Below are 22,213 nucleotides of genomic sequence, written 5' to 3'. Positions count from 1 at the left end.
CTGAGGTATTTTAGTTACATGTGAGACATGTGATCAACATTCATGCTTAAAGAGAGGTAATCAAGGGTCGAAATACCTGAGAGGTAATCAAGAGTGGAATCCTCCCAAGGCTTCTCTGCTTATTTTAGAGATGGAATCTCAAGAAATATTTGCCAAGGCTGGCCTTGAACCAAAATCCTCCCAATCTCAGTCTCCCAAGTAGATAAGATTACAGGCATGAGCCACTGGCACCCAGCACACCATTTAGTTACAGTAAGTTAATCATAAGACTGGCAATATTCTTGTCATTTAAAAGATCTATTATTTTATGAAAGTTGTTATCTCTCTCTTTGGTCCTTTGTAATTTTATTCAAATTCTAGAATAGATCTATCAATTCCTTTACAATGAATCCTGGATCGTTTTCACCAGGATTGAAATAAATGTGTAGGTCAATTTGGGCAGAATTAACACTTTAATAGTTATGAGTGTGTTAGTTTATTATAATTATATAAGTTTCCATACTCCAGCCTTCTTAGGTTTAGTTTGCTTTTCAGATATGGCATTATGCTTTTGCCTGGGTTGGCCTCAGACTGCAATCCTACTACCTCTACCTCATGAATCTGTGGGATTAAAGAGATACAACACTGTGCTCAGCTTGTTTTCTGAGATACAGTCATGATAATGTTTTGTCTGGAGTGGTCTCAAGCCATAACCTTCCTATATCTGCCCCTCAAGTAGCTGGCAATATAGGCATGAATCATGATACTAGATCACAATTTTATTTTAAAGTGTTAAGTCTCACCTGAAAGATATTTAAAAGTGTAAAACATATCACACATATCAACTTTTTCCCCATTCTAATCATCTATTTCCCATATCTAAATTTGTAGGCCTTATTTTTCTTCTACTTGAAGTCTTTATTTTGGATTTATCATAGTGATACATTCTTTCCCGTTTTTTGGTAAAAACAGTTTTGCCTTTACATTCTTTCATTTTTCTCTTTTAGAGTAATTTCATCAGGTAAATCATTATAGATGGACTTTTTTTTTTCTCTTTCAGCCCTCTAAAGATATGGTTGCATTTGATTCTTCATTAAATTGCTTCTAAGGAAAGACCTTCATTAATGATTTTTTTTGTTCTCTTTTATTTTGTATTAGAATAGTGAAAGTCAAAATTCCTTGAAATCCTGCCATTTTGATGTATTTAATATTCTCCTGCAAGAACTATAGGTAACCAATATGAATAACCGAATGTACACTCCCATATATCTCTTTGCATGAAACACAATTCCATACAACTGCATAAACACACTCACACAAGATTATTCATAAGAGGCACAATTTTCCCATGTTTTGGAAGCATTTCATAATCTTCAAGTTATCTGTTTTTGCCTTTCAGTATATCTACTTTAGAAATAGTTTTATATACTTCAGTTATAGATCTAACACTATTCAGTTTAACAGTGGTTACCAACTTATGACCTATAGGCAAGCTTCAATAGTAAAATTATTTTTTCTCAGACTAAAGTTAGGAAGATAATATGCATTATCTTGAAAACTATGTGTTGTGTTGTATCATGCTTCAAACTAACTGGAATTATTTTGTTGGTCAACTGTGGGAAGCAAGGCCATAGCTGTCTCTTCCTCTTTTTCACAATTTAATTCACCTTGAGTTATGATATTCGATTTGATTTTAAAGTGTAATTTATTAAAAGACCAACTTTTCTACAGTATTCTGTCATCCTATATTTTTCATATTCAAGTGTGCCATGACCTGCTTGTACCTACATATTGGACTCTTTGTGATGTGACATTGTTTCCTCTACTGTTGAATTTATCACGACTTGAATTTCTGCAGAAGTACAGTTGGTTGTGATGCACACTATAATATATCTGCCCACTTGACTTTTCTTCAAGGCAACTTTGCTTTGGTGGCTAATTTTTATTCCACAACTTGAGAAGTAATCTTTTTTCTCAAACAATTGACAATTCCTGTCAAGTCACATACATATGCATTCACACAGTGTATTCTGTTTCTTTAAGTTTATGGTTCAGAGGGGGAAATTTATATATTTTAAATATAAGTTTTCTAGTATAAGAACCTGTCATACAAATCCATTTATATATTTGCACTTAAATTTCCTTCAAGATATTTGATAATATACTAAGTAGGCTTCCACTCCGTTTGTGTCAGGATTATTATTAAGAAGTGTACAATTACCATCCTAGTCTACATAGTATTTATTATGTGAGGACTGGTTTGCTTGTTTAATATGGAAATGTCCCTTATGCTCTTAAAATAATATCTGGCTCATATTGAGCCTTAAATACTATTTTACCAAATTCAGCATGATTAGTAGATATAAAATATTTAATTCAAAACATGACTTAATGATGAATGAAAATATTGTGACTTTCATAGAATTATGTACACATTCTTACCAAATATAAATGTAAAATTAGTATCTTGGGATATAGATTTCTTTCTCTTCTATATATATATTAGCAATATGTATATAAATATAAAATTGTATGGACACACAATATGTATGCACCAAACTCTTCTGTATTTTAATCAAATAATCTTAGTTTTTGAGTTTATACTTTTAACCTTTCCATGTCATGACCATTCAACTTTGCTTTGTAGTCTCTCCACAGAACTTGCTACAGGTTTTCTTAGCTATGCTTCCACCATCATAGCTGGTTCTGCAGATTTCATGGGATAAATCAAACTGTACTATCACAGAAAGGCAGGAAATACATCTTTTATAAGGTAAATAGCAAAAATAACAACTCATTCCAGAACACAATATCAGCCCCACTCTCAGCTCTCTTTCATTCTGCTGCTCAGTCTCTTACTTCAATAGTCACCCATGAGAGGAAAGGTTGACCTTAAAAATAAGATCTATGCATTTGAGTTAGTGTGCACTCTAATTACTCAGAAAACCTCAGCTAATCTCTATAAGTCAATTGTGCATTTATATAATGTGGCTTGTTATCATAATATCATTTACAATTATGGAAGACTATAGGAATAAAGCAAAGCTTCCTTTTGTCTTAACTATATGTTACAAGTCCCTGTGCAAATACTTTTTCTAATTTCACTTATTTGCCTCATATTTCTCAGTGCCACAATGATATTCTTATCCCTCAAAGTGTAGATAATGAGATTTAATATTGGGATCAAAGTGGTGTAGACAAGAGACAGTAGTTTCCCCCTTCCTACCTATTGATTTGGTTTGCCTTATAAATAAGTAATGCTCACTGTTACATAGAATAGGAAAACAACAGTCAGGTGAGATGAGCATCTGGAGAAGCTTTAGCTCTCCCTCTGGCTGATGGCAATTCAGAATAACTGCAGGTATTTCTGATATAGGAGACAAATATCAACAGATATAGAAATACAGAAAATACCTTAAGAATGTATACTGCTATCTTATTTACAAATATGTCACCAGAAACAAGCTCAACTACTGGGTGGATGTCACAGATGAAATAATTAATTCTGTTAGACTCACAAAAAGGCAAAGAGAACATCTGGAATGTTTGTCCAATTACAACTGGAATTGCACTGATCCAGGAGGCAGCCACCAGCTGTGTGCAGACCGTGTGGCTCATGACTAGAGAGTAGTACAGAGGGTTGCAGATGACCACATAGCAGTCCTAGGCCATCATTGCCAGCAAGAAACATTCTATGCCTCCCTGCATCAAGACAAAACACATTTGTGCAGCACAGGCAAACAAAATATTTCCATTTTGAGTGCAAAGATCCATAAGCAAACTTGGTAGTTTGACTGTTACAGAGATTTCCAAAGATGAAAATTGCTAAGGAAACATAAATAGGTACCTGAAGGATATGGTCAATTATTATTATTATTATGGTACACATAAGAATGACAAATATATGAGTGAAAATTTCCCAAAAAGAATCTTGTGGAACTAGGGAATATCATAAAACCCCAAGAGAACAAATTTCATCATTGTAGTGATGTTTGGTTTTTCAGTTTTAAATTGTTCTCCTTCTGCAGGATTATAAATTCAGTATGGCTAATTCATTCATAATTTAAAATAAACTGCTCATCTGTCACCTGGATTAGACACATAGACATATTTATATGAGCTATCAAATTTTTCCTTGCTTTGTTGGATGAATTTTGAAATTTCAAAATGAATTAATATATAGCTAAAGTATTATGAGACGTAACTGTAATTTTACCCAGGTTATTGAGAATTGCATGCTTTGACTTTGAATTGAAACTAATATTTCTAATAAAATGCTCAAATAATATCAATTAGTGATAGCATACTTTCATTGTTATAATTCCAGAAAGACATATTTCAAAGATTTTTAATTATGATATTTACCATCTCACATTACAAAGCATATCTCTTCTTTATTGCCACCAATATGTGCTCTACCCTATATGAATTAGTGAAAGTACAATGTGTTCTTCTCCTGTTTTCCCTATCTGTACTTTATCTTTCTTATTTAACAGCATGAAAAGAAGCGAAATAGTGATATTAAAGAAGGATATTTTAATGATACTAATGATCAGAAAATAGTCTTTATTTTTGATCATTTAATCTAAATTAAATACTACCCATATGTTGCAAACACAATCTTTATCACACTGTTGAGTGTTTTTATTTTTAATATTAAATAACATCATTAATGTATTGATGTAAATGTTTACTATTTCTCTTCATGTCTATAACTTACCTAACAATGGAAATTTTAAATAACGTTTAGTGTAATCATATCGTAAATGTGAAAACATTTGAGATCATTCCCGATCAGGTAAGAAATTAACTGAATATCCCTAAGTGAGCACACTCAATGTCACATTGAACAGTACAACCATCTAGAAATTCTTTACTCAGACATTTTTGACATATAAGGAAATGATGTTGTTGTAAGCCATAAGCTTTGAATTTAATTTTTGTCAGCCAATAAGGAATTGGTGTATGTACTTATATTGTTACAAAATCAAATGTCTTGCCTTTCCTTCCATTTTTTCTCCAGATGTGCACAATTGCCATTTCACATTTTTCTGACTATTCTATCCTCTAAAACAATTGTCTGAATAGTTTATGTTTTATAGATTATTTTTATTGGTACTTTGGCAACAAGAAAACTAACTGAAGAATACATTATGACTATACACAAAGTAAAAAGTTTTAATGGATATTATGCAAAAGGAGAGACAGACTTATAGACAAAAACCAAAAATGAGTTACATTCTCTCAAGTCTACATGACAAGCTATTTATGTGTTTTCAAGTCTGTTATGCTTTATAGAATAATAGTCTACATGAATATTAGGCTTGTATACATCATAAGTCAGAGTTTAAAATTGGTTTTAAAGTATTCTTTTTTATTAATTTATTCACACATGAATATACTTTTTGGGTTATTCCTTCCTTCTGCCCATGCCCCCAACCTCTGCCCTCCTCCTACCTCCCTTCCAGGAAGAACCTGTTATGCGCTGTTCTCCAGTTCCATTGAATAGTAGAAATAAGCAATAATAAGAAAGACATAACATTTTTGCTAGCTGAGATAAGGACACCCATACAGAGAGATTCCTAGCATGGCTTTCATGTACAAATGTGTTACAACCCAGGTTGATTCATCTCTAACTGATTTTTACACTGGTTCCTGATCCCCTTCTCATGTTGACCTCTGTAGCTTTAAGGTTTCTGTATTAATTCCTCTGGAGTGGGAACATCAAATGCTTTCATGTTTTGGGTTTTCTAACCCCGTACCTCCTGTATATTCTCCCCTTGTCATGTAGCCCAAGTCCTACAACATTGCTGTATTTGCCCTTGATCTAAAGACCACATATGAGGGAGAACATATGATTTTTGGTCTTCTGAGTCTGACTAACCTTGCTCAGAATGATGTTCTCTAGTTTCCTCCATTTACTTGCAAATGATAAGATTTAATTTTTCTTTATGGCTGAGATAAATCCCATTGTGTATAAATACCATATTTTCTGGATCCATTCGTCAGTAGTGGGGCATCTTGGTTGTTTTCATAACTTGGCTATTGTGAATTCACTTCAGAGATTTATATTGTATTTTAAATAAATTTAAAACAAAATATTTAAAACTTAATCAGACATTTGAAATGTTTCACATTTTTCACTACTTTCTAAATATAAACATTTCCCTCTGATATCATGTTACTTCAGCCAGAAGAATTTTTTGACATTTTCATTGGTAAGTTAGATATTCTAGTAACGGATTCCATAGTTTCCCTTTGCTGAGCTTCTCTGAATCAACATTATCTTTTTTTTTTGAATAGCACTACTAATGTATATTTAAAATATAATAAATAGGGCTGGGAATGGCTCAAGTGGTAGAGTGCCTGTCTAAAAAGCATAAGGCCCTTAGTTCAAACCCCAGTACAACAACCACCATATATATTTGCATATATATATATAATATAAATAATATATATATATATATATACACATATACATATATGTGTGTCAGCAGGTGTGTCTGTGTGTGAGTCTGTGTGTATATGTGTATATATATAATATGTATATATATATATAAATTTATATATAATATGTATATATATATATATATATATATATAAACACATATATGGAGCTGGGGATGCAGCTCAGTGATAGAGCACTTACTTTGTCTATTTGAAGCCCCTGAATTACTCTCCAGCACTACAAACAACATCAAAATATTTAAACTTATAAGTGTGCAATTTGATATTTCCCATCTGTATGTAAAGGTCAACATCCTGACAATCAAGATAATGTATATGACCATCCCATCCAAACATTTTCTCATATACCTTCCCTTAGTAACACACAACAATGACATTGAAATTGAGCTCCTTGTGGCAAAGGACACAATCTCAATTGTTGTGTTGTAATATTGAATCTTATATGCTACCATTTTTAGTCTATTTTGGTGAACATTTCCTCAAAAAAGGTATACTGTGCAATTGTTGGGTACTGTACATTAACAACAATATAGTCTTGTATTTTATCCACACTTTAAATACGTAATTTGAACAAATGAACAAAATAAATTCTTTCAAATCAGAAAGCTAAATTTCTCAAATGAGTTTCAGATATGTAAGGAATTTAAAAATCTGCCATTGTTTCCATGAAAACAATTTCCTAAATAGATATTAATGAATTTTAAAAGTCTAAGAATAAAATATGACTTTAAAGTGATAGATAATATTTGATAGGTGATCATGTTAAAAACTCTTAAAATAGCATATTGTTATGTGTTAAGTATTTTGTTTTCACCATTATATTATTTTGAGGAGTTGTGACTTCTTTCTATGTGTTCTTTAATTGGGTGAGCTCTGATCATAACAGGACATAAGTTGTTTATAACAAAGTGTCCTTAAGTTGTTTTGCAGAGAAAGCATTGAGAATCCATTCAAGGTTAGCTTGAAACCAGCTTTTCAAGAGTAAGGATGCATAAAGGAAGCCTGCTAATCCAAACGATGGCCTCTTTATGCCACAAGCTTGACATATTGACTCAGCACATAATTTCCTCTCAACATAAATATAGGCTCCACAGAGAGGTGTGGCGATCAGCTACACCTGTATAAGACAACCCATAAACTTCCTTTTCTTGGTATCCTATCAACAAGTAGCTTATCCCTTCTTCCTTTAAATTCCCTCTCTACCAGCCAATCAGTGACAGATATGATTTTATTTCCTATCATCTAGATGGTGAAACTTCAATAAAAGCTTTTTTAAAAAAAAATCCTGATGCTATGATACTGGCTTTTATGTGTATTGGGAAAATTAACCCTTGTGAATTATCAATATCTCAATGTACAGGATAATAGCTTGGGCTTTTGGCATACTAGTAGAAAGGTCTCCTGTGTTAAAGGAGATAAGTTCCAATGCCCAAGGGGGAAGGGAAAACAAAAACAGTATGAGTGCTAGTAGGAATGATTCATGGGGTCATTGCTATATATGTGTAATATGAACTTTTTAATAAGTGTATAATTGTATTTGTATATCATATTAATAAAAATATTTTTTATTTGACCATTAAGTTTTTGCTTTTGTATTTAGAACAACATTGTTATAATCAACATTGTATTATACATTTTTTATTTATATTAATCATTTTTCTACATGTATTTTCATGCACTAAGATTTTTAATCCTATGTGTTAGTTATCTCATGTGACTCCATAAAATCTAAGTGTTTAGTACTTTATTTTATATTTTTGGTGATACTAGGGTTTGAACTCAGTGCTTTGTTCTTTCTGGGTAGGCATTCTACCACTTGAGCCACTCTGCCTAACTGTTGTTCAATATTATTTTGTAAAAGAGAAATTTATATTACTTCCAAGGAAGGTTTCAATCAAAGTAAGAAAAATGTGATTTCACCTAAGGTATATTTTACATATCACATCATTTTTTTCAGTTATACATCTCACTTACTAAGTTACAATGATAGGGAAGACTGATCTTAAAACTAGAGCATTGCTAAATGAGTCAACATAATTGTTATAGCTGTAAGGACATAAAGATCTATTAAAAGAAAATGAAATCAAATAAGGTGTCTATCCACAGATGGATAAAGAAAATGTGGTATGAATGAGATTTTATGACTTGTAGGAAAATGGATGGAACTGGAAATCATCACGTTAAGTAAAATAAGCCTATTGAACAAAGACAGATATCACATGCTTTCTTTCATGTGTTATCTGGGGGGAAAAAGAAATGATGGTGAATGGAGGGGTAGTAGGGATGTACTTAGAGATGGGGTACCGGTTGAAGAGGACATAATATACATGAATGGAAGTATCATAATGTAAACCCTTACTTTGTTCAGTTAACATACACTAATACCAATTAAATGTATTTCATGAGTCTCACAAGGCTACTATTTTGTGAAAAATTTTTTTCAAAGCCTCAGTAACATCCTTGTTCCTCAGACCATATATCATAGGATTGAACACTGGAGTCAAAACGGTGTACAAAAGAGAGAGCAATTTGTCTGTTTCCTCATACTGATTGGATTTGGGTTTTAAATAGGTGATACTGGCTGATCCATAGAATAAAAATACAACTATAAGGTGGGAAGAGCAAGTAGAAAAGGCTTTGGATCTTCCTATGTTGGATGGCAATTTGAGGATAGTTGAGATAATTCTGCTGTAGGACCCAAGAATCAACATAAACGGAACAGTAACAAGTAATGCAGCAAATATATACACCACCATCTCATTCACAAATATGTCCCCACAAGCCAATTTGAGCATTGGGGGAATGTCACAGAAGAAGTGGTTGATTTGGTGAGATTCACAGAATGGCAGAGAGAAAATCTGATATGTCTGCCCTATCTCCACTGGAATTCCATTGAGCTAAGAACCAGTTACCAGTTGCACATAGGCTTTGTGACTCATGACAAGAGGATAGAACAGAGGGTTACAGATGGCCACATAGCGGTCATAGGCCATCACTGCCAAGAGGAGGCACTCTGTGGCTCCCAGAATAAGAACAAAGCACATTTGTGTAGCACAGATAAAAAAAGAATTATTTCCTGTCTGAGTCCAAAGAATCCATGAGATTCTAGGAAGAGTGACAGACACGTAACAGATCTCTAGCAAAGAAAAATTGCTGATAAAGAAATACATGGGTGACTGAAGTATGGGCTCTACTCTTGTTACTAGAATGATGACGCCATTCCCCAACAGGATATTCATATAGATGACCAAGAATGTTCCAAAGAAAAACTGGTGAAGTTTAGGAATATCATAAAATTCCAATAGAACAAATTCCATAACTATAGTGAGATTTGTGTCTGTAGTTTTTAAATTGTTTTTCCCTTGTGTTTTTACACTTGTTAGCTGCATTTCTGTGTTTGATTATTGGATTAAGATATGAGTTTTGATATGATTTCTTACTATCTCTGACATTTCTATTCTCTGATTCTGAAGAAGTTTGATGTGTCACAAGAAGCAATGATCTCATCTATAGAAAAAAAAATTCGATGAAGTAAATGTTTAAACATTGGATTGATAATGGTAGATTTGCATTCAAATTTTACCAATGAGAGCTATATAGTTATACATAACTATTTACTTTCAATATCAGAAGGAATAATAAAGATGAGCTACTTGTCCAGTTAAATATAGAATCATTTTTCAGTCTCCCTTCCCTCATTTTTTAACCCAAGGATTTGCATGTAAAAGCTACCTTTTGAGGAAGACTACTATCTATGCTAAAATTTTTCTCTTCTTTGAAAGTTCAAATATTTAATTGAAGTCTTTTCTTTCTGTTTTAATTTTAATTATTATTTTCTCCATTCTTGGAATGCATAGCATTGAAGCCAGTCTGCTTTTGTTTTCTTTACAAATTCTCCTACCATCATTTTCTATACTGTTAGTTATACTAACAGTTATAATTAGTTATACTAATAATTATACTATTAATTTATTACCTTAAGACACATAAACCATTTAATTCAACAAATTTGATTTTAAATTTCATAAGTATATTTACATTTATCTACTTATTAGTGCTAGAATCCAAGATGCATCATCTAACCAACTCCAAACCTACTCTAATTGCTTTCTCCAAATTCCTTTGTGACAAAATAGATCCTGGTTAAAGTCAAGTTTTCCTTTTACCTAACATGAGCTGAGGCATCAGCAAAAAACACATTCAAGAAAAACATAATCTCTTTAGTCACATTTAAATTGTGACCAAAAAGAGCAACAAAACTATTTAGTTCTATGTAAAGATGCTACCAACTTCCTTAATTTGTTTGTTCACTTCATTCCAACATATTTTTTTAAAAAAATTCAGCTTATAAGGCCTGTTTTCAAATATTTAAGGTCATCCATTCCTTACAATCTATGTACTCATTAACTGATTGTTCAATCTTATTTTGATCAATGGTCAGAAAATGTTGGCACAAGTTTCAGTATCCTCTTATAAACCAATCATCTTTTCACCTTTCCCTCAATGTGGTTTGTCTTCTTAGTTCATTCAGAAGTTTCCCATTGAAGTTGTCTACAAAGGAGTCAAACCCACTCATTCTACAACAATCCTTCTCTTTCCAGGAAAACCTCCATGAATTCTATCACCAAATTCTGAATGCTGGTAAATATACTTTTAAGGTGGGTATAGATGGATTGAAGTAGGAATTAATTCATAATATTTGCCTATTTCTAAGGCCAAATATCAAGGTCCCCAGGACTTATGGAAACCTAAACTGGCTGAATTACACCTGCCACTGCTCTCAAATGTACAAAATGTATTGTTTTTCCTCATATCTGCCCCCTACACATTAGTTTATCTACCCTCTTATTTCCAGGATTATTCCAATAGCCTTGCCTGACTACAATTCATCCTACACAGAAAAAGCTGGTATGTCTATGGCCATACTATCCAGAATGTGCCTGGTCTCAGAAGCTAAGCAGGATTGAGTTTGGTTAGTACTTGGTTGGGAGAAAAAGCTGGTGAATTTTTAAAATAAGTAAATCTCATCATTTTAATTCTACCATTTATTGTAAGGCTACATTAGTGCCAATAGATAGCTCCTTTCTTAATGTTTCTGATGTTTTATTTCAAAACTTGTGGTTTTTTTCATTACTTTCACTATAAGTGAAGAAATTGAGCTACAAACTATTTGTACAGTTTTCCTAGAATTACTCATAATCTGTGTTCCAACTTTATACCATTGCTTTTGTCCATTCCCCTTGATTTGAAATATTATAAAACAATTTTCATACACCTCATTTTTATTTTTGAGATAATGGTTCTTTTGAGAAAGTATGACTTCTGTAATATTTCAACTCCTATTATTAAGAGTTATACACTATGCTCTTATATTTTTGTATTAAGATTATTTTCTTATAATTCTGAAAATCAAGCACTATCTAGTCAAATAGGTATTCATTTTAATTTTTTTAAAAGAAGCATTTTTGAACATTGCCCATTCCTTTCAAGTTTGAGATATTTTTTCTTCCTTTCTGTAAAAACAAGAGAATGACATACTTCTTGTTTGTTCTGTACATTTTATTAAGGATTTCCTTTACTTCTCAGAAAGTGAAAGTCTCAATGATGCCACGAAGAAATACTGGGATGAGAAAGAAGGTCCATGAGCAAGAAGTTGGTATATGCTTTTCACACACCCACAATAAGTGAATTTACTTACCTGATTCATACCCAAACATCCTTGTCATCACTTAGGAAAATAATATGTATATTAGAACCTAAGAATGTGCAAAAAAGTGCATCAGTATTGTACATGTTCTCTGGAGACAAAATTCATCAATGGTTCTTACAGTAAACTAAAAATTCCATCTTGATTAACTAGTAGGTCATCCACCTTCCATGAACCTTATTCCAGTCAGTTTTTGCCATGATAGAAAATGTTCCCTTTAAATACTAATAGTTGCACTAATCTATCCTCTGGATGAAATCTTTCCATATATCTTTTCTACATAGTATTAGACTTTCCATATATCTTTTTCTACATAATATTCCCTGACATATTTTTGACATTATTTTCCATGACTCATTCTATATAAAATATAATACAAGTCTCCACTCTAGTATTTCACATACAGTTGTGAATTGGATATAACAAGTCACAACTTATTAACAACTTATTAAACTTGTTTATTTTCCATGAAGTCAGGGAGGATGTTTAGAGGCACAAAGATATTGCAAAAACCAAATCTTTAATATTCAGTGACATAAAGTTTCAGTAGTTCTCATTATTATTTATGAAATTATTATAGATTTTATTGCTAAAATCAAAACCTTTGCAAATTAGCTTCTATAATAGTAATAATAATAATAATAGCAACAATAATAATAATAAAAGAATATTGCTCTATTTTAATACAAATTTAAACATTCCCATTGAAAATCAAATCAATATATATAATGTTTACCAAAGTACTCAGGTATGTGACCCAAAGTTGCATGATTTTGTCCTTATTTTGTTAGGTATGACACTATAATAGATGATGGGCCAAAGAATAGAAATAAATTTTGTTTCCCAATAACTTACACTTGGGAAGAAAAAAAATGTTTTTTTCCCCTCTGGAAGGAGATTCCCTACAAAATAAGGTTCTTCTCATAGAAATGTTGTTATTCATGATGGCAACATTTCCTTTGTAATCACCATAATAAAATATATGCATTTATTTTGTATGTAATGCATCATTCTATGATTTTGTTTTCTTTAATAGGTTATTTCATGATATTTTTAATTTTGTTTTTATTTTTGTGGGACTCAAACCCTAGGTCTTCTTCATGCTCAGTTAGTGTTCTACCATATCCCTGGCATTTAATATTCTTTTAATTGTTTACAACAGACAAATTAGATAAGAACTATATTTCAAATGCTTACCACAGTTTAGTTAATTTATGTTTTTGATTTATAAGTCAGAAATGTATAATTCTTTTTTAAATAGTGATGCTTTCTGAGAGCAAGTTATGATCATTGTTTGGTACATTGTGTATTTAGTATATACTGTTTTTCATGTCAAATAGTTATTGAATGCACTTAAGTAGAATATCTAATATTAATATTTTGTATTCACCTTTTACAATTTTGGAGTCCAGTCTTTCTAGTTGATGAAGTTCTTAGACACTTTATCTATCTAAATTGTGACAAATCTATGCTGTTTTAAAAACAAAATCTCAAGTTGGTTTTGAAACAGCCAGTGATCTATATAGCATCAATAGTCACTTTGTCCCAGTGGGAATGTTTCTTCTCTCTGTTCACACCTAAATTGCTAGTTAAGAGCTCCTCTTTATAATCACTTGGCTATGTTTTTCCAGACAATTCTTTAGATAGATCAGAATTTTCTACAATCTCTCCATGGCATAAAATTTCACCTCATCTTTTTTCACTAAATAAGGACAGAATACCCAGATGCCCTAAAAGAAGATACACTCTTAATTATCTCATATTGCCTACAGGAAAATGTTCAAATTATGTATTGATTTGTTGTTTTGATTTGTTTTTCATAATTCTTCTGAATAGAACTTTTCAGCACATTTTGTCTCTTGTTAACATCATCTGGACATACTTATCCTATTATTTTTCAATTCTGTTTCATAGAAAATAAGATTACTTTATTAATATTATGATGCTCTTTCAGACATAATGAGAATACCTGAATTGACAAACAAATCCTTTTGTTTTCATGTCCATTTGATAGTATTTTTATAGTGGACCAGTTTTTCAGGCTTGTGTCCTCATCTTCACTACACTAAAGAAAAATATCTCTTAACTTTGGTCCTCAGCACTTTTCATTATTTGTGACATGCCTCTCAATTATTTTGCAACACATATTTGGAGGTGATATGTGCTTCCAAATCTCTTACCATCACTGGTCATGACAAAATACCCCTTATTTCCACTGCCAACTAAGGCATTAACTCTTGTCATTAACGGTACAATAAACAGAGGGAGATATCTCTCTTAAATCCTTATTTGATTTCCTTTCAAAAGATCCTCATGAGTGGGATTATTGGATATATGGTAGTTCCAATTTTAATTCTTTTCAGAAAAATCTGTACTATTTTCCATAATGGCTGAACCAATTTACCTTCCAACCAACAGTATAGGTGGGTTTCATTTTATTCAATATCTTTGCCAATACTTGTTTTCTTTTGTCATTTTTGGTAATATCTATGCATCAGTTCTGAGGTCATCTTTCCTTGTGGTTTTGATGTACTTCTTAGGCGAATAGTAAAGCTGAGCAGTTTTACATATATTTTTTGACAATCTCCATGTTTTGAGAAATGTCTAATCAGGTCACTTATCTGTTTGCAATCATACAGGTCCATTAACTAACCCCATCTTTTTTTTTAAATAGTTGAAACAAATATTATGTTTATACATATCTCAGCTCTAAATTAAAAATATATTCAAAAGTTTACTGCAAACAATCATATACATTTTAGATAAGTGAAAAAAAATTTAATGTTTATCCATGCATTTATAAGTAATATTCATATATTTTTCATTCTAAGACGTGCATTTTTTTCCATTATCCTGTTACTTCAACTACATTCACTTAAGTAAGTTTTAAACATCTCATTTGGATCGAGTATACAGGTATTGGATTCCTTTTGTTGTACTGAATATTCCTGTATTTTAAAAGCAATCTTTTAAGTGCTTTTTGAAGAGCTTCTTAAATCTGCAACTGAAATCTAATACGGGGACAAGCGGCACATATTAAGGGTGTGTAATTTGTTATATGATATGCAATACATATACAGCTGTGAAACCATGATAACAGTCAAGGTGTTGAACACGTCAATCACGACCAGAAGTTTCCTGATGTAGGTATTGAGTCCACACACACACAACAAAAAAGAAATGAATTTAACTCCACTCTGGGCAGAGAAAATATATTTCTTAAGTATTTAGATTTTTTTTTTATCATTCCCCTCTGGCCTACCACTTGAGCCAAGACCCCAGACTAATTCTTTTTGTGTGTGTGTGTGTGTGTTTTGGAGTTAGAACTCAGGGTTCAGTGTTTGCTAGGCAGGTGCTCTACCACTTGAGCCTGCCTCCATTCCTTTTTGGTCTGACTATTTTAGAGATAGGGTGTTGTTTTTTGGCTAGGCCAGTCTGTACTGTGATTCTATTTTACTCTTCTCATGGTAACTGGGATGACAGGAGTGTGCCACTGTGCCAAACTTTTTTACATTGAGTTAGGGGTCTCTAAACCTTTTTGGTCAGATTCACAACACTATTGGGTTGAAATGAGTTCTCATGAACTTTTTGCCCTGGCTGACCTCTAATCATTATCATCCCTATCTCAATCTCCAAAATAGCTAAGATTAAAAGTATGAGCCACTGTGCCAGCATTTTACATTTTTTGTGTTCTGGACAGTACAAATTTTGGCCTATCTTAATGAATATTTTCTTCAAAATTTGCATATGTTATTGCTTTGGATGATGCATGTAGAAAAGCTAGGCCATACATTTTTTTAATCATGTGTGCATACAATGTTTGGGTCATTTCTCCCCCCTTCCCCCAGCCCCTTCCTTACTCCCCCCACCTCTCCCTCTCCCCCCCACCCCCTGAATACCCAGCAGAAACTATTTTGCCCTTATGTCTAATTTTGTTAAAGAGAGAGTATAAGTAATAATAGGAAGGACCAAGGGTTTTTGCTAGTTGAGATAAGGATTGCAATACAGGGAGTTGACTCCCATTGATTTCCTGTGCATGTGTGTTACCTTGTAGGTGAATTCTTCTTGATCTAACCTTTTCTCTAGTTCCTGGTCCCCTTCTCCTATTGGCCAAACACAACAAGGGGATTGGACTTCAATCACATGATAAAAGCGAGAACACACAAGGGAGGTATGAGGATAGGTAAGAACCTAAAAAACTATATAGCATTTGTTGCCCTCAACACAGAGAAACTAAAGCAGATACTTTAAGGCCATGCATTTTTATCCACCATAAACATATGACCATACAAAGAATTAGAAAACATATGGCAATTGGCATCCTTAGAAAAAAATGGCATTCCAACCTGGCACTGTAGAGTACACTTGTATTCCTTGCTATTTAGGCTAGTGACAGGAGAATCATAAGTTTGAGACCAGCTTGGGTAAAAGTAGACAGACTGTCCTAAAATCAAAACAACAACAAAAATAAACAAATGCAAAAGGGCTAGGGGCAGAGTCAATTGGTGGCATGCTTGCCTCATATGCATAATGTGCCTGGGTTCAATACCTAGTACTAAAAACAATTAAAAAACAAAACAAAAGAAACAACAAAACCAAAAAGCAACTGAGTTATGAATTACAATATATACTTAAAGAGCTAGTAAACAATGTTGAAAAACATTGATAAATCCCTATTTATCAGTTTAGCTAAGAAGAATGATTTTTTAAAACAGTATGATTAAAAATTGGCACAATTATCATAACTTGAACATAGAGTCTGCTAGGAAAAAAATTATATTACTGGGTTGTTTATACATTTTTTTAAAAGCTTGAACTATATTCTATTCATATACACATATATGTAATTAGACATATAAAAATAATTTTTGTAACTTTGTCTAGTAGTGCTAATTTTGGTAAGAATTTTCTCAGTTCCTCAGTAACATCTTTGTTCTGCAGACTATATATCATAGGATTGAACATTGGGGTCAAGACAGTGTAGAATAAAGAGAGTAATTGTCTGTTCCTTCATACTGATTGGATTTGGGTTTTAAGTAGGTGATACTGGATGATCCATAGAACAAAAATACAACTATAAGGTGGAAAGAGCAAGTGTAGAAGGCTTTGGAACCTCTTGTCTTAGTTTGCAATTTCAGGATAGCTGAGATAATTCTACTGTAGGACCCAAGAATCAACATAAAGGGAAGAGTGACAATTACCACAGCAAATATGAAGACCATCATCTCATTCACAAAGATGTCCCCACAAGCCAGTTTGAGCACTGGGGGAGTGTCACAGAAGAAGTGACTGATTTGGTGAGATTCACAGAAGGGCAGAGAGAAAATCTGATATGTCTACCCTACTTGGATAGGAATTCCACTAATCCAGGCGGCAGCCAGCAGCTGAGTATAAACCTTTTGGTTCATGATTAGAGGATAGCGCAGAGGGTTACAAATGGCCACATAACGGTCATAGGCCATCACTGCAAGAAGGAAACAGTCTGTGACTCCCAAAATAAGGAATAAGCATATTTGTGTAGCACAGGCAAGAAAAGAAATATTTCCTTTTTGGGCCCAAAGGTCCATGAGCACTCTAGGAAGAGTGACAGACACATAACAGATCTCTAGAAAAGAAAAATTACTTGTAATGATGCCATTTCCCAGCAGGATAATCATATAGATGACTAAGAACACTCCAAAAAGAAACCAATGCAGTGTGGGAATATCAGAAAACCCCAAAAGGACAAATTCCATCATTATAGTGAAGTTGGTTTTCTCCCTGTAGGCTTAAATTTATTGAATACATATTCCTGTTTTAAAATTGAAGTGGGATGTAAATTTTGATCCTTAACTTTTCTTAGTTTCTTTCTTGAAGCTTTTTGTCTTTGATTGTTGGAGGTTTAATGTGAAATCAGGAATAATGAACTCATCTACAAAAACGTACAAGTTAATTTGATGGATAAAAAGCTTTAAAATGTAGTTTAAATCTTAGATTGGCATTCTGATTATAATAATGAAATTCATTTAAATCACAATACCACAAAGATAAAAACATGAGATTTAACTTCTAGTAACTATACAATATTTTTCTCTAGCCTCCTTGTCCTTTTATCTTTGTCCCAAGGATTGTTCAATCTCTCTAGCTGGAGAAGCTTTTTTCTGTTTCTGTATATCTTTTATCCTCAACTCTCAAATATGTCCTTATTTTTTGCGTTTTTTTCCTTTTATTTTCACATAGAATTTCAACCTGTCACTGTTATAGTCATATAAGAATTATATTTTTCATTCATTGCTCATTGATGAAATAAGAGCTTGCATGTTTTTCCAGTTTATGGGATTTTCTTCCTTTCTTAAATTAAATATGTAAGCCATTGAAACCAGCTATTTCTTCATCATTATCTTGTATATAGTCATTAACATGTGTGATTGCACTGATTTGCAACCTCAAGACATATAATTAATGTAGTTGAACTTTTTAACAAATTTTATATTAACACAGTATATTCATATTTATCTCTCTATTAGGTCAGCGTTGAAGTTTCAACATTCATATAACCTTTTACATCCACCTCTCACCCTTTCCCCCAACACTTACTCTATGATAGAAACAATTCCTTAGTTAAATACAACTTTCTTTCTTCTGACCATGGGCTGGAGCATCTGAGAAAAACAAAGTCAAGAAAAATAGTCAAGTCTCCCACCTCAAGCTTAGTGACCACAAACAGAGGAGGGCATTGAATTCTGCTTAAATGTTCTGTTAAACTTCTTTAATTGGTTTGGTCTTTTTCTACCAATTTTTAATTGAAAATGTGTAAATAGAACCTTCACTCTTAAGGTTTGCTCTCACTCACTCCATAGCAACTGTTCACACTATTAATTGATTGCCCTACCTTAGTTTTTGAAGAGTAAGAGTCAGTCAATACAAAACTAGCATTTCGTCACTAACTAACTATCCTTTCTACATTTAACCAAATAAAGCTTTGTTTTTATTGTCTTCATGGTTCATTCAGATGAAGTCCTCCACTGAAGCTTGCTCTAAGATTCTAATGTAGTCATCCACAATAGTTCATCCTTCCCCAGACAAATATTCAGAGTGGTTTATTTCTTCCCCTCACATCTTCATAGATTCAATTCAACCTGACATGACATCTGATGGACTAGTAATAATTCTTTGGGCATGAAGATTAGGTCAGACTGGGTTTAATTTACAGCAGCCACATTCACAGCTCTTCAGAACTTAATAAACCTGAGTTGGCTAAGTCACACCTATTGCTCCCCCTAAAATTTCATATATGTTACTTCTCTTTGTCTTCATTCCCAAAGTTTTGAATTTCATCTTTTACATCTGAATTACTCTTGTATCCTTATCCCATAACAACTTATTCTGTAAAAAATGTCAGGGTGAATATTTAAAGACATAAATCTGTAATTTTATATCTTCCTTGGATTCTCCTTGTACTTACAATAACTTTCACATTTCCTTTCATTGCTTCAAACTCTTGTAAAATTTTGCTCTTGAGTAACTTATTATGTGATCATCCTATGTCTTTACTTGCTGTTTTTTTTTTTTTTTTTCAAAAATTGAGTTCTTCTTCTGGATCTTAAGAATAGAAAACTTAAAATCATTCCCATGCTTTCTCTTCTGCCCAGAATCTTCTTAACATGTCTGGTGTTAATTGAGACTCAACTCAATGTCATTTCATCAGAGATTCTATCACGTGTTTATTCTTTATTATTGTCATGGGATTGAATTCCAGCAGTATGTGAATTATTTATTAATCATATTTTTATTGTTTTTATATTTAAAATAATATTTCTACCCTTACATTTCATTTTACGTAAAGCAACAGAAATTCAAAAAGCTCCAATATTTTTTCTAGATTTTCAGATATTTTGGATTTCAACATCATAACTCCTTTTCCCTTTCTAATATCACTTAGTTTGAAATTAGAAAAACAAGAAAGCTTGTTCTTATTCTAAACGTAAACAATCATGCTTTATAGCTTAAAATTTTTGTGAAAAACTGATTTAACAATTCCCTAACATCTATTGCTAAATCAACTCTGTAGTTATGTACTTTTACAATATTTTGTATTAACATTATTTTCTTATAACCTTGAAAATACAACATTGTCATGATTATGAAGTTTATTGTTTAAATTTACATATTATCTTTTGAATAATTTTCTATGTTTTTGTAAAACTGAAGTATTTTCTACTACCTGTATTATTTTCACATTTATCTCTTAAAAAATGCCTTCATTCTCTTGTCTGCTTATTTTGTCGATGACTTTGTTTATATTTAACAAGCAAAGAGCATAGTTAGTTAGAGCTGTGTCATGAAACCTGTACAAGTTTGGGCAGTAAGATCAATGAACCAGAAATTTGGTACAAGTTGTTTTACATGCCTAAGTCACTCCAGATTTCCTGCATGTATCATATTTCAGCTCTCTTGTCTATGCCTTAGGAAAAAGTGAGTAGATACATACATAACAATGTGCATGAAGCCATAAGTGCTTTATGTATTACTTTAAGAACAAAACATATCAAGACTACATAGAGTCTACAGAAAAAAACCAGTTCAATTGACTTTCTTGTTGATTCACTTCTTTACAACTTTTATACAATCCAGCAAGCCCACAGTTGAGGCTGACATAAAGTGTCTAGCAGTTGTTCCACTGATGGTACTTTATGTGACTATATAAGTTTTCAGAATTTTTGCACTTGATAATATAATACGTCATTCATTTTGTAAAGAATATAGACAGGATTCTACTATAGTTTATTACTTCATACGTGATTTTAATTTTTTAAGGTAGAAATTAACACTAGAATAAATTATTTTCTATGAAGTAGGAGAGGGCAATTAAAGGCATAGTAAGAATGTAGAAGTTTAAATTTTAAGTTTAAATTTCAAAAGATTGAACTCCTTTTTTATTGAATTTTAAAAAATCTTATTTCATAAACGTGTAACCATTTAGCCTTTTACTCTTTTTAAATTCTAATAGTATTTTGATATCTTGCTCTTTTAGATCCAAGTTAAATACTACCATTGAAAAATCAAAACAATATATAAAAATTTATCAAATGTAATTAAGATATGGTCTCAATTCCTTCCTTGTTGATGATCTTATTTGGTGGGGGGGGGTCATATAAATAATAATAATTTAAACTAAATATTGCTTACAGTTATAGGCAGTTTTATAATTTGACAGAAATATATTTATATGGAAATTTCTTAATGCAAAGATAACATTAATAGGAATCATTTTATTTGAAGTGATGACATATCCTCTATTATCATCATAGAAACCTGTGTTTAGTTAAATCATATTCTATATAAATATAATCTTTGATTTTATTTTTTAAATTTCTAAGATGAAAACCTGTAAAACCATTATAATTATTAATAATAAATATATTGGTTAGGAACTTATATATTGCAGATACTTGAAAAATATTAATATATATTGAGAAAATAAAATTGCAGCAATGATGAGCTAATCATTTTAAAACTATATTGAAAAATTATGATTTTCTGATATTTGCTATTATTTACTATATCATGATACTTAAATTAATTAACAATCCAGAGAGAAATATTAACATACCAGAAGTTTACCTTTTGGTTTTGCTAAAGTTCCTTCCTTTTAATTGAATTTTTATATTTTCAAAGACTTTTACATCACTTTTAAATAAGAACTAGCTTTTCAAACAGTTGGTCCTCTTTAAAGAGGAATATTTGTTTTTCCAGAAGGGATAACTCTTTTCCTTTGTCACACCTAAACTGCTAGCTAACTGCTTGAGGTTGAAATTATATTGGTTTGTTTTTATAAAAAATTCTGACATACCAGACCCAGCTTTTCTCTACTTCCTCCATGGTGTATAATTTAATGCACTGGTTTTTTCCCTAACACAGTTGTAGCATAGAATATCCATATCCCAGAAGAATAAAATTTGTTAATTATATGATATCTACATACAGGATAATATTCACATTATTTATCTTTGTAATTTTGTACCTGTCTCATTTTGCTTTCTGTAATTCTTATGAATATACCTTATCAGAAAGTTGCAT

The 22,213-nt window shown here is 32.0% G+C and overlaps 2 pseudogenes; both read right to left on the bottom strand.

The window, feature by feature from the left end:
- Positions 1–8,855: 8,855 nt before the first annotated feature.
- On the bottom strand, positions 8,856–9,836 carry LOC141423294 (olfactory receptor 10AG1-like; annotated as a pseudogene).
- A 7,145-nt stretch (positions 9,837–16,981) lies between these two features.
- On the bottom strand, positions 16,982–21,984 carry LOC109676864 (olfactory receptor 10AG1-like; annotated as a pseudogene).
- Between the last annotated feature and the right edge of the window lie 229 nt (positions 21,985–22,213).

Source organism: Castor canadensis, chromosome 1 (genome assembly GCF_047511655.1).
Source record: "Castor canadensis chromosome 1, mCasCan1.hap1v2, whole genome shotgun sequence".
Lineage (NCBI taxonomy): Eukaryota > Metazoa > Chordata > Mammalia > Rodentia > Castoridae > Castor > Castor canadensis.
The sequence above is the reverse complement of the archived record's forward strand: the minus strand, read 5'-3'. Positions and strand labels throughout refer to the sequence as shown.